The sequence below is a fragment of the Choristoneura fumiferana genome, chromosome 18, assembly GCF_025370935.1.
Source record: "Choristoneura fumiferana chromosome 18, NRCan_CFum_1, whole genome shotgun sequence".
Lineage (NCBI taxonomy): Eukaryota > Metazoa > Arthropoda > Insecta > Lepidoptera > Tortricidae > Choristoneura > Choristoneura fumiferana.
Window position 1 is genome coordinate 15,097,395 of NC_133489.1, and position 21,265 is coordinate 15,118,659.

The 21,265-nt window shown below is 37.5% G+C and overlaps 1 protein-coding gene across 3 annotated transcripts in view; it reads right to left on the reverse strand.

The window, feature by feature from the left end:
- Positions 1-20,864, reverse strand: part of shn (zinc finger protein schnurri) — a 31,741-nt gene extending 10,877 nt beyond the window's left edge. Inside the window, exons 1-2 of one of the 3 annotated variants that reach the window (XM_074102070.1) lie at positions 20,763-20,864; positions 7,436-7,575 (exon numbers count right to left, since the gene is read on the reverse strand). The gene's annotated coding sequence lies outside the window, so the exon portion shown is untranslated. Of the gene's footprint in view, positions 1-314; positions 795-7,435; positions 7,576-20,762 lie in introns of those variants that run through there. The other 2 variants (XM_074102071.1, XM_074102069.1) reach the window with 2 other exon arrangements.
- Between the last annotated feature and the right edge of the window lie 401 nt (positions 20,865-21,265).

Consider the following 21,265-nt stretch of genomic DNA (forward strand, 5'->3'; position numbering starts at 1 on the left):
TCAATCTCCCTGATAGATAACTTCTTATTCTTATGCGGTAAAGTTCCTCCTATTTTTTTTGTAATGTCATTCAACTGAATAGGTAGTATCGTACATCGCAAGGTGCAAAAATTATTATAACGAACAAGACAGTTGAATATACAAGGAACTTGCACTTGATTTTTATAGGTAGGTACTCCACTAAGTTAGGTAGTGCATTAGTTACTCGTAGTAAATGTAAACGCGCTTGATTCACAGGATACTGATCAAATAAGCATGTGTTAAACCATCACAGTGTCTCATTCCTATTACACTTTTCTAAGTAGTAAACTTACCGCGGAAAAATGAATTAGTCCACCATTATATGTATGCCGTTCTGATATCATTTGTTTACGCCTCCAGAACAAATGTCAACAAGTCCGATAGGCTGCATTTCACCCGCGCACAAGTGAATCATCGTTAATAACTGCGCGACGATCCACGCCACGCTCACACACACACACACACACACACACCTGTGATAACACACTCTTCACTTATACTCGGACACAAACGCCACTTTCTTTTTCGCAAATTAATATCTTCGAATAGGTAATCATTAATTTTGTCTACAAATCGTAATTTGTAGTGGGATGGTTGTTGGTTGTGGTCACGAGCAGCACACACCGCTCTGTCGTGGGCGCGGATGACTGACTGTTCCGTCGGTCGGGCAACCCAACTGTTTGTCGTTCGTTTCGTCGTGCTCGGCGGTGCGGCGCTCCGCGCCCCTCACGCCGCCCCGCGCACTGAACGGACTTGCCTGCGCTCGCTTGGGAGTAGTGATTCATGTCGCGTTTATCTATCTCCCTCCTTCAACATAACCGGATCGGTCGTTCTTCGTAATCTATTTATACATACATATCTATACTTCGTAAACTACACTATAACGTTGCGTTGCGACTTGCGATTACAGTAGCAACTTCAATAAAATTACCATGAAGCAGTTTCGAGAGTGATCGAACGCCAATAGGTATCGTTTTCGTCATTGAATGTAAGATATTTCATTTCGTTTGTTGTTTCTGAAATCATTATTGAATTTATATAAAAACGAGCTCAGCCCTTAGCTGAAAATTTAAATAAAGATATATGTAATTGGCGTAATATCGCGTAAATATAGGTACCTACCTGATAATTAGTAATGGTATTTATTTACTGCAACGCTGCCAGGCCAGTTTGATTGCGGAACTAATAATTACTATTACCCATCCATCGACGTCGGCAGTGCGAAGTGCGAGCCAGTGTAATTTTCATGCAGCACTGATTTCGTAACGGTTGCGCTCGACTAGAACGGGTATTGGCTCCGTAGATCGTAGGTACGTTCTCCAATTTACGAAAGTAAAGAGTCAGGCAGCTTAGCCTTCCAGTTCGCCCCATTAAAGGTCAATGAATAAAAAATACTTGTTGTTGACGTGGAATAAGTATCATAATATTAAAACGAGTGATAAATAGTTGGCATTTTCCTATATTTAACTCGTATCTCTTGAACTTGTTATCGGCACAGTGAGACCCCTTTATCAAATTTCAGTACCTACCTACTTTAATAATAAAACTTATAAATTACCTAAAGATAAACAAGCCTGGCTAGCGTCATTTTGGATATGAATCTATGTGCCTATACATGAGAAATGAGAATGATAATGATAATTGATAACATTCAGTGGAGAAACTTCACAGTGCTCCGGCGCTCGCGATCGGTCCGCCTGAATAAATACATTATTTGCAATGATAATTGGTTGGCTGGCGCTATCAGTGAGCGGAGGCGATGACGCATGCGCGCCGCCGATAGCTGCGTTTGATTGTGCTGTGAACAACATGGTCAGCAGGCAGGGCTACTACGAAACACGAAACTCGAAGTTCGTGTCGTGCGATCCCTCTGACACTTATACTATTTAATACGAGAGCGAGAGGGACGGTCCGATACGAACTTCGAGTTTTGAGTTTCGTAGTAGCCCTGCAGGAAACAAGCTATAGTATAGCTATACCAACACCGAACAAGGTTTCAAAATCTCATGCATAATAACAGTAATAGAATGCATCAAAACATATTTTGTAGAATGAGCTTTACGGGATATCTCTACTTCTGTAACGTCATTCTTGCCACGTGTGAAAAAATATAGGTACTTAAATTAAAACAATAAATAATAATAAATAAATATCACGGGACAATTCACACCAATTGACCTAGTCCCAAAGTTAGCTTAGCAAAGCTTGTGTTTTGGGTACTAAGCAACGGATAAATATAATTATATAGATAGATACATACTTAAATACATAGTAAACATCCAAAACCCGAGAACAAACATTCGTATTTTTCATACAAATATCTGCCCCGACACGGGAATCGAACCCGGGACCTCAAGCATCGTAGCCAGGTTCTCTAACCACTAGGCCATCTGGTCGTCTAAATCAACAATAATGAATATACAATAACGAATACCTACAATAGTAGTAATTACTAACCAGTACGTAGTAGTATTAGGCAATTCAACAAGAGCGCCGGAAAATATTTTTCACCTCAGCACCTTAAAAAGGCAGGTTTTGCTATGAGAAATCAGTGAGCAAAATCGCATTTTGCTCACTCCGTGAGACAAAGTAACTTTTTAATTATTTTTTTTATATGCTGCGTACAGCGTTGGGTCTACTCACTGAATTCCAGATATTTGAACTTTACTTTGATCTGTCATTTCACTTCAACACGAAAAAAGCGAGGGATAGGATCAAATGTGTTGATTACAATCTTAAATTAAATTTATGCTATTAAAAATATATCGATACTTACCTAATAAATTACATGACAACGAAATATTTCCAAAATGTAAACTTTCCCGATCTTTTAATAAAGTATGCAACCTCGTTGCACAAAAGCCGCTTCTCTTGTTTTTTTTTATGAAAGAATTTCCGTATACTGCCTCTACAGTTGGAATAAATATTTGTTAAATTGAATGAATTTGTAACAAATCTGTAATAGAAATCTTAATAAAATCATATTTAAGGGTTTAATAACATTTATAATAAATTATACGTTTAATGTTCAACCTTTTTACTGACCCCAAGATGAAATTTTTTGCAGTACATATTATAAAATAAGTAGGTATGACATATTTTACAAGAAGTTGTAAGTTCAAATTACAATGCATGTTATTAGTATGAGATTTGTATTGTACCTACTACTGGACACTTTTTTATGGTTTTAAATTTTATTATTATATCTGTTCCTTAATAATCGGATTATATTTAAAAAATTGTGTTTGTTTTGTATATGTGGGTTTATTCTTATGTTACATTTAAATAATGTTCTCGCTGCTGAGGTGAAAAATTGTATGTGTCACACGAGACCAAAGTTTTTTTGCATCTCGTGTGTTTGAATTCCTTGCTGCTCTTAGGATCCTAACCTAGAATCACTCGCTCACGCTCTTGATTCAATTATAGAATCCTTCGCTTACTCGGGATTCAAAATCAACACTCGCAACAAAAAACAACTTTGCTCTCTTGTTGCACAAATAACTATTATAAGAGTAAAGTACGTAGCAAAAATGCAAAAATATAAAAATTGGAAAAACTTTAAAGCCAATTATTTTATGCCAGTAAGATCACTCAAGATTATGCAATATTATCAGCCGTGAGACCAAGACATAGGATCCCAGTGAATCAAAGTCCAAGTTAACAAATACTATGTATGTGTGTAGGTACCTCATGTTACAAAAGATAAGGAATGGACTCTGGGTAAAAGCCCTCCCCCCACCCCGTATTTTTTCATTTGAACGACTGAATAAAGATTACAAATTCTGATTTCCTTGGAAGAAGTTTAGTGGGCACTGAAATGATAAATAAATATGTATATTTAAGGAAGTCTAGTATCCAGTACTTAAACTGAGGCCGTACTGCATAACGTTTCTGATGCTCGCGATCGTAATCAAATGACAGATTTCGCATACAAAAACTGTCATTTGATTGCAATCGCGAGCGTTAGAAACGTTTAGGCAATACGGCCTCTGGTTACCATTATCAGTTTATTTTTTATACAGGTAGGTGCCTTGCAATGATCAATAAAAAATAGACATGATATAATAATAGAATCATTAGTATTAATCTACAGTAGATTTTAGATGCATTAGATGTTAATGGTTATATATACTTATGTAAAAACATTACATTCATCAGCGTTATCCATTCCATTGCATGTTTTCCAATCAAATGATCAATTCAAAAAATTATGAATCCACGCACGATAAATAAAATAGGAAGGTATATGAACATACTAATATCATAATAAGATTTCGATCCATCGTGCATACAGGATCTATCAAAGCCTTCTGAAATTCTAATACGTAATACTCGTAACTCGCAATTTTAAGTGTGCTGTTACAAAAAACGTTTTTTAGGAATTCATATTTGTTTTAAATGATTCGGCATTGTTATCTCAACTCAAGCTGCGCAATTCTCGCAAATATTTCTAATTGTTGACATATCAAAGTTTGTTTATCTCGTCAACCCGTCTGATTAAGAAATGAACTACATATGTAACTAAATTATAACAAGCATCCAAAACGGTATCCGACGACGTTGGAAGTAAAAGAAGTTGGTACCTGTTAGGTACAGCTGTTCCGCGAAAGGCACGCGAGATGCGGGGGCGCGGGCGCGGGCGCGGGCGCGAGCACTTGTTGCGTGCGTTGTTTGGTTGGCGAGGCTGGTTTGGCGTTCCGTCTGCTTGCAGAGTTCCGTCGCCGCCGCGCCGCGTGCCGCCGCCCGCCGACGTCACGGCACGGCCTTGAGCCACGCGGCGGCCAGGGGAGCATCATCTGCCATAATGTTTGTGGACGACTACGCGATACATGCTATCATCTCACAATTTGTGTTATTGCCAAACTAATTTTAGTTTTGTAATAAATCGTTAGTAAACTTTTTAAGTAACTTATGGTTAGTTCTTTAATAAAATAATTAAGTAATAATTATACGCACGAGATAGAATAAAAAATATACTTAGAGCGAGTGAGTAATTAAATTAATAATTAAGTTAATTATATAATAATTAAGCTAATTATAAGTACATATCTCCATTAGCCATTACTACCGGATGACCAATCTTTTGTCTTATAATTTAAGCTTTTTATCAGATTCAGATACCTAATTCAACATTGAAGAAACAAAACATTGGCTTTGCATGCTTGTGTCAGCATTTTAAGTTAAGTATTTATATACTATTTCAGCTTTCCGAATGTAGGTAGGTAAACTCGAAACACTTAAGAGTAAAAAAATAATGCACTGGTAAGAATGCACTAGTAATAATTATAAAATAGAAACCTACCACCTAGGTATTCGGTGTTTTAAATAGGTAAACAACGTTTGAACTGTTTAGCATTAACACAAGTAAATAATGAATATGACAATATCTACATATCACAGCGTAACTATATCTACTTTTAGACGAATTGGTCAGGACGGGCGCCATCAAGTCGCGTGGGCGGGAAACCCGTCGTTGAGTAGTTAGACGCTTATTAAGCGAGTAACTCAAAAATGATACTCCTCAATAGTTTACTAAATTATACGCTATTTTGCGACAGTTTTCTATTATTCAAAGGTCATCCATGCCAAGCGATTGCACAAATATTCAATGACGCGTAGGTGTTGGTAAAAGGCTCGAAGTAAGCAAACTTGGCAAACAGTGCCGTTGCAGCATTGTGGCCGAGCGTCGAGCGTTGCGTGCCCGCCGCCTCCCCGCCGCGGACGGGGTTCCCTCGCAACCAGGTCACTGCGGACCGGCCGCGGACCCCGCACCGCACCGCACCTTGCCTCATACCCGATCTCCATCTTAGTCTTTCTAGACCAACTATGTGACGGCTACCTGTTTACTTACACACATCTCATCGCTGAATAAGTCAATCGCACGCAAAGGTATTTAATAAACTAAGTACTATCTGCTTGCTTAGAAAGAAATGTCCTTAGTCCATTATTCTTGGACAATAAAGAAATTAGGTAGGTAGTCAACATCTCAGTTGTCTTGCTCCCAGATACAAGGTTTATATTTGTGAAGCATTCGAGGAACCTGAAAGGCGCAACTAGATAGCATCCCACAAGTATGTAGCTATTGCGCGTAACCGTGAAATGGAATCATTACTAGGCAATTTGCATTACTGTGTAGGTATTCTTATTACACTCCGCCGCATGATTTATGCGTTAGGTGGCATAGGTGGTATGAGATTTGAGGTGATTTCTATGCCTACAATCAGCCTACAATGAAAAAAATGTGGAGATTTTTTAACAGCAGTAAGGCTTGGTACTTTATCAAATATATTTTAATGGTATCAACCAACACGCGAATTCGAGATTTTTTTATATTTAAAATTTCACTTCACTTCATTCCACATTCACGTCACATAACCTCGACGAATATAATCCAACAACTCCACCGTCCTATCCTACCTAACTCATCTCCAAGTCCACATGTCTCAGACATGACGTTAAAGATTTAAAAACAATCAGTTTTAAAGTCTTGGAACTGTTGAAATAAAAGTTGATTATTATCGTTTACATTTGGGCTTTAATTTTTTTTGTTCAATAAATCTAAGTTATTATTTCTTATACATTTTAATCTATCTAAGTTTTTAAAAGAATCGGTTCCATAGTTTCAATAAAATAAACACCATTTTTTTTCTTCTCCAAAACCTGTGCCATTTTTGGGTTAATATTTAGTAGACTAGCATCTTATATCTGGGCCAATAAATCGGCAAAATGACAATCAATTTGACGTCTGGGGCCGATTTCCCGTTTATAAAAACATAGTGTAAAGTGTATAATCGTGGAGGTGATTATACACTTTACACTATGTTTTTCGTAACCATAGCATTCATGTAAAGATATTAACGTCACCGTTGATAATATTCGCAAATAAGAGTTATAAGACGCAGCTGTAGCATTTCATATAAAAACAGAATAATAACTTATAAGGCTGTAAGTCTCCGTACCGTACGTAGGTAGCGTATTGTGTAGAAATTTAAGAAAATACTTTTATAAAAACTGTGTACATATACGTTTAAACGCTTATATGTATATTTCAAGAGAATGGCGTCATTCTCTGCGAATCCTGGCGTTCGCACATCAACGACCAAAATACGCCAGATGTAGGTACTTACCTATGTGTGCGACAACAATATTCGTGAGTCAGCCAAAACCGGGTAACACTTGACCAAACAAATGTTTATTCATTATTACGCGATCCCGTGCGAGTGTTTCCTCGATGACTACGTTTAGCGTATTTTGCATTTATTCACCAGGTATTTTACTTACCTGTATCGTATTACACTTATTCACTGTGTTTTATTTTCAAATGCATACCTATTCAGAATGTTTTGTTCTTTTAGTTTTAATTGTTAATTTGAGTTGTAATTAACTAAAATAGACTTGGGATGCGTCAGCTTACCTAATATAATGTTGTCTGATTCGTGGGTCCCAGAGTCCCAGCGCGTCGCCGCAGTCGTTGGTCTCGCTCGGGAATCTCGGGGTTGACTCTTGGACTTGCGCCAGTTTCAAGAGGTATTCCCGCTTCCGAGTACCACACTCCTACGCATGAAACCAGTTTACAGATAAATAAAGTTACATTCCTCCCATTATAAAACTACACAATATAAGTGAATGTACTATCTTACGTGTCGTTGAAAGAAACACTTAATTATGTATGTAGGTAGTAAGGCATAAAAGGAACTGCGAGCATATGGTAGGTACCTATGTTAAGTTACTAATGTAGGGATTACTATAATGTAACTAAACTAAATTAATGGTTTGAAAGTCAAAATTAGCATTGACTTAGATAAGCCGCTTGATCATGCAAAATTTGCGTTCCCGCATATCTATTCTATACGCTGATAAAAAGGCCAGTCTATGATAAATGATAGCGGATGTATCACATGTAGTATAGAATACATATATCTATACTAATATCATAAAGAGAAAAGATTTGGATTTTTGGATGTTGTTACGAATAAACTCAAAACTACTTTACCGATTTCAAAAACTCTTTCACCACTAGAATGCTTGATTATTCCAAAGTATCACAGCCTATATTTATTACCAGAAAAAATTAGGGTTCCGTACTAAAACTTCAATAATGTAATTCAATAAGAAAAGTTTCCACAAAATATCTTTCATCGCGTTCGCGTGCGCTTGGGAAACTATTGATGAAAAAATGTTCTACGATATTAAAGAATATCTATCATCTACAAAAAACTTTGCGATGCCATATATCCAACTATTGTAGTTACAGGTAGTGTCATTCACGATGACGTGTGCCGTGGTTCTTATTACAATGTCATTAATGGCTAATTAATTTTGACAAAATCACGCGGCTTCGTGGATGGCACTAGGTATATGTCACTAACTACATTTTTACGTTTTAAAAGTTAATAAAAATGTCGAACAAAATTAAATCACGTTATCCATACCTTTGCAATAATCCTTATCTAAATAAATCATTTCATATTCAAGACTATTTCAATACCTGTAGATTACTTTTGAATTATTAAAATCGAACATTCATTTTTTTTTAAATATATATCAGGGGGAAAACGAGCATGAGGGTCACCTGATGGGAAGCAATCACCGCCGCCCATGGACACCTGCCAACACGAGGGGTATCACAGAAAAAGAAAGTCCAGAAAGAAAATCCATTCAAAAGATTACGAATTTAAAAATATCAATCTAATAAAAAAAAGCATGCATAGGTACAATACTCTACGTCGACGTGCCCCGGTTTCGCGCGGGTATAGTTTTTGGGAAAAGGAGCTGAAACATGTTTGTGAATTGCCTTTGCAACCTTTTTTACGCGACTGTCCAAAGGAGGGTTATTTTGAAAATTGTACCCGAGCGAAGTGCGAAGGAAGGGGCGCCAGTAACTAATAAAATCATAACACAGTTAAATTAATTAAGTTAGAAAAAGAAATTGCAGGATTACGTAATTTGTAGGTATGTTTTCGTTAGTGATTGGAAACTATACAACCACAATGCCGAATAGTCATCGCATTGTTCGCCGGACTTAATCATGAAAATATGAAAGTGATGGAATCGGGAAATTTACGACTCGTTAACCTCAATACTTATAGTACCTACTTGATTTTATTATTTACATAATCATCAATTTTTTCAAAAATTCGTGCAGAAACCTGCTGTCAAAACTTTGAATCAAACAGTCTATTTGTGAATAGGTGTTCAAAAACTCATATTTTACATACACAAAGTAGGTACACTACACTGTCTCTAAGTTAGAGGTGTCCATAGTATTAACACGTTGGGTCTTGTTGCAGGAAGCTTTTGAAAACCAACTTTTAACTTACGAGTAGAAAGAGGCCACCTATCGGTGTATCAGAATCAGAATGGTTTATTTGCTATAATACAGTATAAATGGTGTATCATTGTATTATTTATGGTTTGGTGGTGATTGGTCTACGAACATGCTACCGCACCGCAGTACATTACGATGATGACGGTAGTACCTACCTACCAAAGTAAAGTACAGTCACAACACTGGATTCTTCAAATTACGAGTACCTGCCACTATTCGGAATTTGGCCGTGCAGGGCTCACCGGGTTTATGAATGACAATATTATTGACGATTTTACTTCGAATACCTATGTATTATTTGGCTAAATTACGAACAGTAGTAGGTGGATTAGCATTCCTGCATGTGTTGTGACTTTACATACCTACGTTTAAGTAACTTACTTATGTATAGTCACAAATAAAGTCAGTCTAGTAAGTAGTAGTATACCTATGTGCAGTTATTTTGGGTAATATAGTGATAATTGGTGCTTACGCATTGGATATTCCAACATTTCCAAGAAACAGTAGCCCCTGCGGCTGCGCACAAAGCTAGACCAATCCAAACTATTCCAAACTTCATTGTGACTGTATAAGCTCGCAAAAGTGGATTTGAAAGATAAGCGAACGCAGCGTCGTCTAATACACAAAGATTACTCTCAGATAAGTGTAGGTAGGTGTAGATACTCAAAGAAAAGTATGGCCGGACCCAAACCAAAGCGTTTAGACAGATAATAAAATCAAAGTCAAACCTTTTTAGGGTTCCGTAGCCAAAATGGCAAAAACAGACACAGACAGACAACAGACAGTTGGTAGTCGCGCGAGCAGAGCGGCGGCGCGCAGTGCGCGTGTTGCAGCAGCCGCTGAGTCGCGTTGCTCCGAAGACGAAGGGCTACGGATTAGCCCGAAACATGTCGAGCTAAACTCGATTTAAGACGTGAGGTTTCCGGGTCATTATATTTAATATTAAAACAGAACCCTTATAGTTTCGCCGTGTCTGTCTGTCTGTCCGTCCGAGGCTTAGCTTAGGGACAATGCTAGAAAGCTGTAATTTTGCACGAATATATAAATAAACTATGCCGACAAAATGGTACAATAAAGTAAGTATTTTTTTTTCGCTATTTAGTGACTAATCTAAGTCACAATATTGTTACAATAGCTTATGTCAACTGCTGGTCACCTTTTCATTCCGATTCAGAGACGTTAAATTGTTGTGGAGTCCTCCACGTGCTTCAGCATCCGTTTTACATGCATACTGCACGTTCTACATGTGCACTGCACTGCTATGTGCACTGTGACGAGCACAAATACGGTATTTGACTATTTTGTATATGTTTTATAAATTAAAACTACACAATGCCTGTTATCGAATAGAGAAACAATTTTTAAGCTACCTTTACAAATAACAAAGTTATAAAGGTTTGAAATTCAAGATTAGACAAAGAAAGACATACTGGCATGTGACGTCACACGCCAGTACCGCCATACTTGCTGCATAGAAAAAAGCGTTTGAGAAAGAGATAGGTATGTAGATTTTTCAAAAAATCACTATAAATCGAATTTTCAACCGATTTAAATTTTCTCTTCTCTAAATACTATCTGTTTATCTATATTTTCATAATAATATTAAGATATGGCATAATCAGGAGTTGTCAAATACCGTATTGCTTAGCAATCTCAACCCGTGAAATACTTGTTATTCCATAGTTCCACTAGGCAACTGTGGTTTTTCCTCATCAATTCCACCACCAAATGGTCATTTCGAAGAGCAAATTACGAATTATTACTAAATATAACCAAATCGCCATAGATTTCCCCACAAAATTTTATGAGTTCCCTCGATTTCCCTATAGGATCCAATCATCAGATCCTGACTTTGGTGACAATGGGACCTGAACCTGATAACAAGTATGTATTCCTATTCTAACCTTAAAAAATATATAATCGGTTCATAAATGACACAGTTCTATCTAAGGTAACAAACATATAAAATTCAACTTACAACTTCATAGCATTCTACTTTTTTTAAATCGTTTATAAATAAAGGTGCCATAGATTATGTTTTTAAACTACCTATGCATCCTGCAAGGGCTATCGCATATATGAGTTGGTACTAGCTTTTGCCCGCGGCTTCGTCCGTGTAGAATTCGGTTATCGCGCGCTGTTCCCTCGGGAACTGTGCATTTTTTCGGGATAAAAATAGCTTATGTCACTCTCTGGCCCATAAACTATCTCTATGCCAAAAATCACGTCGACCCGTCGCTCCGTTTCGACGTGAAAGACAGACAAACACACAAACACACACTTACGCATTTATAATATTAGTATATGGATATGGATAAATAATTGCAAAATATCATTGTTTCGATAAACTTAATTTTATTGTGAAACATTGAGACTAAATCTTACTTTGCAAAAAAACTTAACACGTTCAAAATAAAAATAGGATCGAATGGCTCTAATCCAAAAGAGAATATCATGTCAGTCAGAAGAGAATCTTGACTGCTATAAATATTTCACCTACGTTATTATTCCTACGCAATTTGGCAGTAGTTGCTGAAAATATTTCGCATGCTAATTCAAACTTTCAGGAATTCATACAAATAAATGCGGAGAACATAAACGGGTTCCTTTATCTTGCAAAATATCGATTCTCCGAATTACACTTCGAATAACAGGTATCTCATATTTTTTTTTAGCCGAATGATACTATTGCATAAAGTCAGTCAAAATATTTTTATTCAATTTATGCTATAACAAGCACTTATGAATGTAAAAAAAAAAATTACCACCAGTTCGGAAAAACCTCTGTTGAGAAGAATTCGGCAAGAAACTCAACGAGGTATATTTTTTAAACAGATTTACAATTACAATATTATTAAATGATATCTTTACATCACAAGTATTTAACACAACTTTATTTTTAACACAGTAGGTTCGCTATTTGAAGGGATCGCAAATGCGGATAGAAATTACTTCCAAATATCCCTGTCCACGATATAATGATTAACTTTATAATATGCCTTAGATATTAATGTCTTCTTGACAATAGATCTGAATTTTGTATCCGTTTCGTTTGTAATATTTTTTGGAATTTTATTATAAAAACGTATGCTATTTCCCAGAAACGACTTTTTGGTTTTAGCCAGTCTGTAAGACGGAACTTTAAGCTTCCCTGTGTTTCTAGTAGCCTTTGGCTTATTGACGTTAGTGAGAAAATCACATATGTTCTTTCTTACATACATGATTATTTCAAAAACATAAAGCGACGGCAGGGTTAGGATACCTGTTTCCTTAAAAAAATATCCTAAAGATTCACGCGTCTTCAAATTATAAATTGCACTAATTATCACTTTGCATAATTATCAGTTCGAATAATAGTCATTTCTCAAAATATTACATAGCAGAACACTCTTATCGCCGAATATACTTTTGCAGGATATTAAATAGCAGAAAATTAATATCGCCGATTTTTATATGGCATAACGGCATAGCAATATACTAGTTTGGACTATTGTATTCACACGGAATTTTAAATATCGCTAACTTTAACATGGCGTAATGACATAGCTAAAGGAACTAACAGCTACCATAACAATGGGTTACAGTTAAAAGTGAGGCCAGCAAAGTAAGCGTGCTGTGGTGACAGCAGCAGGCAAAGCGCCAGAACAGAACAGCAGCTACATAGTAGGTTGGGTTAGGTTAGAACTGCGACCACAACAGTGCGCGAGCCGAGCGAGCGAACCGAGCGTGCCGCGACAGCGGCCGGCGAAGCGCCAGAATCTTACTGCTGCCAATTAAGGTTAAGTTAATATAGAACTACAATTAAAACAACGCTGGGGTGTTTTAACGCTTCAGCATTATACTGAGCCAGTGTCAGATTTACAACCGTAATGACACATAATAATATTAATATCTGGGCGACCGAGGTCCGCTCAGGCTAAAATTCGGTACCAAGCGTTTTCCCAGAGATAAGACTTACATACCAAATTTCATCGAAATCGTTGGAGCCGTTTCCGAGATCCCCGAAATATATTTATACGTTTCAAGGTATAAGATTGGGTTTTGTGTTGTGAATAAATGAATTTAGTTCTTTCTAACTATAACCGAATTGCTAATGATATAGCAAGTTTAATTAGATTAGGAACTTAAATACAGAACACATATACAGTAGTATTGTTTTATTTATTAGTTACTTACATGCAAAATTGTCAAAGTAAACAAGGATTATTCCTTGAAATAATTACTTTTTATTATACTTTAATTTGTAAGTTAAATTTTTATGGCATTCGTGGCCTCGCTTTAGAACTCATTAAATCTTACCTCACACAAAGAAAGCAAAAGGTAGCGATTAACGGAACGGTATCGGAGGGATCTGTGGTCGAAATGGGAGTGCCTCAAGGATCCATTCTTGCCCCATTCCTGTATCTTATTTATGTAAATGACCTTACTTATATGGTAAGCCAAAAGTCGGGTATAGTTATGTTTGCTGACGACACGTCTTTACTGTTCAAGGTTAGTAGAAAAGATACCGACTTCATTGAGCCCAATGAAACCGTGATATCAGCATGGTTTGCTGCCAATAATTTGTTACTAAATCCTAAGATAACTAAATGTATTAAATTCTCGTTGATAAATTCATCTAGCTCGAATTCAGTTTCTAATATAAAGTTAAATGGTCAAACTATTGAATTTGTAAAATCAACAGTATTTTTAGGAATAACGCTCGATTCTAAACTACAGTGGGAACCTCACGTCACAGCAATCGCGGGTAGATTGAGCTCTGCTGCTTTTGCAGTTTGGAAAATACGGCAGCTAACCGATGTGGCGACGGCACGGTTGGTGTATTTTGCTTACTTTAATAGCATTATTTCGTACGGCCTTATTTTATGGGGATCTGCTGCAGACATTGAGTCAATTTTTATCTTACAAAAGAGAGCAATTAGAGCAATTTATAATTTGAAGACGCGTGAATCTTTAAGATCTTTTTTTAAGGAAACAGATATCCTAACCCTGCCGTCGCTTTATGTTTTTGAAATAATCATGTATGTTAGGAAGAACATATGTGATTTTCCCACTAACGTCGATAAGCCAAAGGCTACTAGAAACACAGGGAAGCTTAAAGTTCCATCTTACAGACTGGCTAAAACCAAAAAGTCTTTTCTGGGAAATTGCATACGTTTTTATAATAAAATTCCAAAAAATATTATAAATGAAACGAATACAAAATTCAGATCTATTGTCAAGAAGACATTAATATCAAAGGCGTATTATAAAGTTAATTATTATATCATGGACAGGGATATTTGGAAATAATTCCGATCCGCATTAGCGATCCCTTCAAATAGCGAACCTACTGTGTTAAAAATAAAGTTGTGTTAAATACTTGTGATGTAATCATATCATTTAATAATATTGTAAATCTGTTTTAAAAATATATATATATACCTCGTTGAGTTTCTTGCCGGATTCTTTTCAGCAGAGGTTTTTCCGAACCGGTGGTAGATTTTTTTTTTGACATTCATAAGTGCTTGTTATAGCCTAAATTGAATAAAGATATTTTGACTTTGACTTTGACTTTATCCTTATGCAAAGTAATATTATGAGATATGTCTTTTTGCGTAGCAACTATTCGAACATATAAATATTATTATCATCGATATTGTGTGATGTTAATATTCGGCTTAACAAAATTATGAGAAATGATAGTATGAGAAAAAATATAAGCGAAAAGTAATTCGGTGATATGATGATTCTGCTAAAGGTTGTTATGAGAAACGAAATTATGACATTCGATTTTATGCAACATATTAGTAAACCAACATAAACATACCGCATTGCATTACAATAAACCAGTGATATATCACACTATAGCGCTTTGATTGATTGGCTTAAGGGGGGTGCACGGACAAGAATCACAATCGTTTTCACCACTTCTTTCCATCACATGTTATAAGACGAGGGTAGAAAAAGATGGTGAATGCGATCGCTAACGTCAGCGCGTTAGACAATACGGCCTCAGGTTAACTACGAAACAAACTCAAAATGTATGAAACTGTCACCCCTTATTTAGGCGTAACGATTAATTATTTGTCATCTCTCCTGTTCGGAAAGTTTAATTTTCATGGGTAGACGGGTGGAAAATTGTGTTTTCATCTCTAGGGTGGAAAGTATTTTTTTTAAATGTTTCGATTAGTCACTTTCCAACCTTGGTTAACAATCTACTATTAACCTTACTTAGAAGGTGCAAGCGGCTCAAGTCACAGTCACAGGCCAAACTCCTCCGAAACGGCTTGACCGATTTTTATGTTTTTTTTTTGTGTAAGTAGGTATTCTGTAGATCTGAGAATAGGACTTAAAACAATTTTTCATACTCCTACGCGGGCGGAGTCGCGGGTAACAGCTAGTTTAATCTTGATTAGAGGGTTGCCTTTATTTTGTTTTGCTTTTTTGTACTAGCTATATTTTGATTTTGTATTCTAAATTTTTAGTATTTACTGATGATTATTTAATCATCAATTAGCCTAGCCGATAAGTTTCCAAATTACACAAAAGGCTGCAATAACGCTGCTACTTCATTCAACTTGAAGTTAAGAGTTGGTACTAATTATTTCCGGATAAGCAGCTTCGCAAATATCTTGTATTATTATTATCTATGTGTGTTGGGTTGGGCTCGCGCGGGATTCTCGGAATATCCCCAAGCACGCGCCGCCCGCCGCCGTCCCGTCGCGTCAGTCTATAGTTTACTTTTTCACATTTACGATTCCGATATTTCCAAGAATACCTCGGTTCTCTTTCGCTCATTACGAGTTTTTTTGCTGGCAAAAAATACTTGTTTACTTCGTTTTATTTTTAAATATATTTTTTTAACGGATGGTTCTGTTCAGGAATTGATGTTATTTTATTTTGAGTTCATATTAATGGTCATGTAGGTTTTGCCAAGAACTGAAACTTTATAATGATCTTAGGTTAATCGGGTTACCTACCCAGTAGTTAAAAACCGTGGGTGTGTTAACCTCGTAAGGCCCAACGTCCTAAATTTAGGACAAACGGTACGTCAAAGCAAATGTCAACTTTTACCAATTAACCCTCGACGCTAAAGGGGTGTTGTAAGTTTGACCGCTACGTGTGTCTGTGTGTCTGTCTGTAGCACCGTAGCTCTTAAACAGGGCGGGGGTTTTCCAACTTTTTGTTGGTTATTGACATTAGGAGATAAATACGGTGCCTGAAATTGAATTGGAACGTTGGATTAAAATGTTTTAACTTTATTCCCTTTTGTTTGTTTATACCAGTGTTTTTCAACCTTTTTCGTGACACGAATTAGGACACGACCCCTTTTGTATGAAGAAATATTCCACGACCCCCTACTCGTTGTTTTTTTTCATGTAGGTATTTTATTTAGTGCCAAATATTATTAGTTAACGTTTCCTTAATAAATATATACTGAAGTAGTTTTTCGCAGCAACTCATAGGGGCTTCGGGACCCCCCTAAAGAGGCTTTGAGACCCCCCAGGGGGTCGCGACCCACAGGTTGAAAAACATTGGTTTATACTCTTACTCGTATTGTACAAAAAAGGAAATTCAAAAGATTACAACAAAAAAATATTCAATTAAAAACAAAAAAAACCCGACTGCCTTAAAACTAAAAGGAAGGAAATAAGTCTAGTGGTCTAGAACTCTGTTAAGTAGCTTATTTAAAGTTCAACAGTCGGGACCCATAGTACTATTACTTATTCTGTGCCATAACTAAGAATTTTTGAGCTAGTCAAGATTTAAATGGGTCCCGACCCACCGGTCCTGTTGAACTTTTAGCTACTTAACATAGTTCTAGACCACTAGACTTGTTTTCTTCCTTTTACTTTGTAATGCAGTCGGATTTTTTTATTTTTTTAAATTTACCCCGTTTCACCATCCATTGATTAAATTTATCCTTGAAATAAAATTAATCAATGGGTGGTGAAACAGCCCCTTATAATGTTTTATTTTTTCGATATTACTGTGAAATGGTACATACATTAAAAGTATTATAACCCGTATATATTAAGAATGGGCTATTTATTAGCTTTCATTTGATACTCATATTGTTACAATACAACATTTTTTTCTTCATTCCTCTGCCATTTTTTTTTTGCAGACGCCATATCGAAATATTATATAGCCTATGTCACTCCGAGAGTTAGGATATGACGAATCCAATGATATATACCTCATATGTTAGAATCCGTTCAGCCGTTTAGGCTGCAGCCAGGATCAATAAAATGGACATACGCTCGAAAATCATAACCCTCCTTCGGGGAGTCGGGTAAAAAGTGCTAATTACAAAGTAAGTTTTTTTCAGTGCTTTTGGCGTCTTTCTTGAATTAAAATATCTGTTTTCCCTTCAGTCGATTTGAAGGCTTCCTTAGATATCCCTAACATAACAACAACGATTACAATGCCGTCAGCACCGTCACGGAACAAAATAATTGCGACACTCCGGCGCCGCCCACCCGACGCGACAGCCTGCGTCGCCCTGGTAACCACTTAAGCATCTGAGAACAATACAATCGTCACGTTTTGATCCGGAGTGAAGATGATGGGAAAATATTGTCTTGCAATGAGTTACTACGGACATAGAACCAGGCGCGAGCTAGTTGATGGGGGTAGATCATACCAAAAAAAGTAAGGGCGGCAAATCGGAGTTTGCGAACAGTGAGCCGGAAAAACTACGCTTCACCATGTGCATACAGCTGCACAGAATGAATAACACAAGAGCAAACAAACGTCGCCAAGAAATCTAGTTGTGCTACGCACACGCGCACGAAGCGTAGAGTACTTTTTCTTTGGTTCGAGGGATAGGGTAAATAAATTATATGATAAATTCAATGAGGGTCAGCCGCCATTGTATTCCCGCTGACCTTTGCGACACTTACATAATTATATACTGTAGGCACCTACATTTGCACGTATCATGTCACTGTCACGAGTTGCTGAAGTGATAGGCGAATTTACTAAAGCTTTATCACGTTACAATAGCATATCTTTATGTGATTTGTATATTCATAATAAAAATATAAGCGGAACCATTTGTATTTTTGTTGCACGAGCCAGAATCAGTAGGAACATACAGGATCCTGCAGGCTGCACGGCTCGGAGGGCTACTGGCCGCACCTGCCGCCGTGCCAACGTTCTGGCGCGGTTCGTTGCACAAACGCCAGAGAACATAACAACCTTGTTGTTATTTACGGTTTGCGAGTAAATAAACCGCGCTCGCCAAAATGGATTGGCGATCTATACTGCCAGCTTATTCATGATCGATTAGGTACGAGTATAAATTGGTTTTGTTAACTTTAGCTGAGGTCACATTAACCTAAGTTAAGTATATAATATGCTTACCTCCCACTGTGAGCAAACTCAGTTTAATTTGCAAAGATCAACTTCGTAGAATTCTGTTAAGTATGTAAGTACTTAAAAATAATTAAATGAACTTTCTGAGGAGATCCAAGTCACAAGTGATGTGAAGCAGGGTTGTGTGATGGCACCGACACTCTTTGCTATCTACTTCGCGGTTGTGATGAGGGACGCACTGCAGGATTGTAACGATCTAATTCAGCTTAGCTTCCGATCTGAGGGGGGTGTATTTGACGTCTCTAGGTTTCGGGCGAGGTCGAAAGTGCAGAAGACCTCCATATTGGAGGTATTGTATGCTGACGACGTATGCCTCATGTCCGACAGTATGGTCCCCCTCCAGAGCTACGTTGATGCACTGCATCGATCCTGTCAAAGATTCGGCCTGGTTATTAGCGCTGCCAAGACTCAAATCCTTAAACAGCCACCTCGGGGTTACGAGGCTGACAAAGCTGAAGTGTATCTGGAGAGGAGATCACTGGAGGAGGTGTCCAACTTTAAATATTTGGGTAGCAATATCAGGCACGACACCACTTTGGCTTCGGAGATACCTTCACGAATCGCTATCGCCGCAGCCAATTTCGGTCGACTTACCCATCGTGTTTGGAGATCCCATGATCTAAAGCTCGAGACTAAGATTAGTGTTTAAAAGGCACTAATCCTACCAGTCCTTCTATATGGAGCCGAGACATGGTGCCTCTACAAAACAGATATCAGGAAACTCGACACATACCACCTTAGGTGTCTAAGATCTATCCTGAATATCAAATGGCGGGATCGTGTCTCTAATTGTGAGGTTCTGCGTCGCTCCGGAATGCACGGCATGGAAGCTATCCTCATGCAGCGCCAGCCCAGGTCGTGTGGGCACGTCTTGCGTATGGATGATCGCCGGTTACCCAAAGCTGTCTTTTATTCAGAAATGGCTCAGGGTAAACGAAAGCACGGCGGTCAGCATCTACGCTACAAGGACGTGCTCAAGAGGCACCTTAACGCCTGCGCAATTGATCCTACAGGTTGGGAGTCGCTTGCTTGGAACAGGTCTTCGTGGCGTTCTACCATCTTCAGATCGGTTGGCACTTTTGAAGAGAACCGCTTGACAGCACTCGATCTCAAACGCCAAATTTTAAAAGACAGACCCAAGCCCTCCTATACTTATACATACAATTCACAAGGCCAACTCTATTGTGCACCCTGCGATAGAGTTTTCAAGACTAAGTTCGGTCTAGCGAGCCATATTAGAGCGCACGCTAGAAAATAAGTGTATTTCTTTTTTATTATAAGTGTTTTTGCAAAATTTTATACAATGGATTGGATCTATTTAGTCAGGGTCGCCGTCATCGAAACCGATGTGGAGGACTATAGTAAGTACTTAAAGTACCCGATCGTTGTAAGTACGTCAAACGAGTCCGGCCGCTCAGTGGAAGGTGGGCATTAGATCGAATGTCAAATTGCTAACATTAAAGCGGATTGTATGTATGTATGTATGTAAAAACTTTATTGTGCATAAAACACAAAATAATGCAAAAAGAAAACCACAAAACAAAAAGAGTACAAAGGCGAACTTATCCCTAAGAGGAATCTTTTCAAGCTAACCTAAACTAGAAAGGAAAACTCAAAGATAGGATAAAGTGGATTGTTTTACTTACATCTTCGCTAAAGGTGTTTGAACGTATAATGACCTAAGCAAGTAGGTACCTACCTAAAATGTAGTCCCAGATCCTCCTGGCTCATCAATGTTGGATTTCAAATCTAAAAAAAGTAGTTATTCAACACATAGTTACACTCTCCGACCTGACGTAATACTACATACCTACACCAAATAGTTGTTAATTTTTTGGGTGTTTAAAAAAGGATAGAATTTCAAGTGAGGGAAAAAAAGTCTGAATCATTTAAGGACATGGTATGAAACTGCATGAGAGGATCACAGAAAGGTATATTTCAATTAAACTTTATAAGACTGAGTGAGTGTAGTGAATAATGATGAATGGGAGTGGACGGATGGCGCTCGGGCCGGCGCTCGAGACCGAGACGTGGAGAGCTTGGTACTTACTTGGCTGCCCTGAAACCTGCGGGACCGGTCGTACGGCAACGCTTTTTGTTCCCTGCTGCAATGTTGCCAACTAGCCGACCGCCTCGCCCGGCGCACTAATGAGTATCTACACTGAATAAGAATTGTTCATTACACTCAAATATTTGCAATCATTCTACTTCAGAGGTTCCACATGTAATACATATTACGTTCTGAAATTCTCTCCGTGTAGGTGGTCGTTTAATAATTGGGGCCCTCCCAGTAAATTGTTTTTTTTTTCATGCTCACTTTGGTTACATGGGTACCTCCTTTAAAATAATACTAGGTATTACAAAATCAAATTATTGCAAAAAAATCAAATCAGGGCGCCACTTTCTATACGTACTTATATAACTGCTACTTTTTTGACAAAATTAAATTCTGGAATACAAGTAGGTATGGCAATCATTTTTTTTTTATATCATTTATTTTATAAGCCATACATCTTATGATTGAGTCGGCTAGGTATGGCAATCATGTTTTTA